This window comes from Nannospalax galili, unplaced genomic scaffold (assembly GCF_000622305.1).
Source record: "Nannospalax galili isolate Female #2095 unplaced genomic scaffold, S.galili_v1.0 scaffold16, whole genome shotgun sequence".
Classification (NCBI taxonomy): domain Eukaryota; kingdom Metazoa; phylum Chordata; class Mammalia; order Rodentia; family Spalacidae; genus Nannospalax; species Nannospalax galili.
The window spans coordinates 917,004-917,421 of record NW_008339910.1 but is presented as its reverse complement, the minus strand read 5'-3'; positions in this window follow the sequence as shown (position 1 = coordinate 917,421).

Below are 418 nucleotides of genomic sequence, written 5' to 3'. Positions count from 1 at the left end.
CATATATAACAAACCCACAGCCAACATCATTCTAAATGAAGAAAAACAGGACACATTCCCACTGAAATCAGGAACCAGGCAAAGCTGTCCACTATCCCCACTTCTCTTTATCATAGTACCTGAAACTCTTGCAAAAGCAATAAGACAAGAGAAAGAAATTAAAGGAGTAATAATTGGAAAAGAAGAGATCAAATTATCCCTTTTTGCAGATGATATGATATTAATCTAAGGGACACTAAAAATTCAACCCCAAAACTCCTAGAAATTATTAACACATCCAGTAAAGTGGCAGGTTACAAAATTAACCTACAAAAGTCTATAGCCTTTCTATATACCAATAACAAGCAATCAGACAAAGAACACATGGAAACACTCTCCTTCACAATAGCTGCAAAAAAAATTAAATATCTCAGAGTAA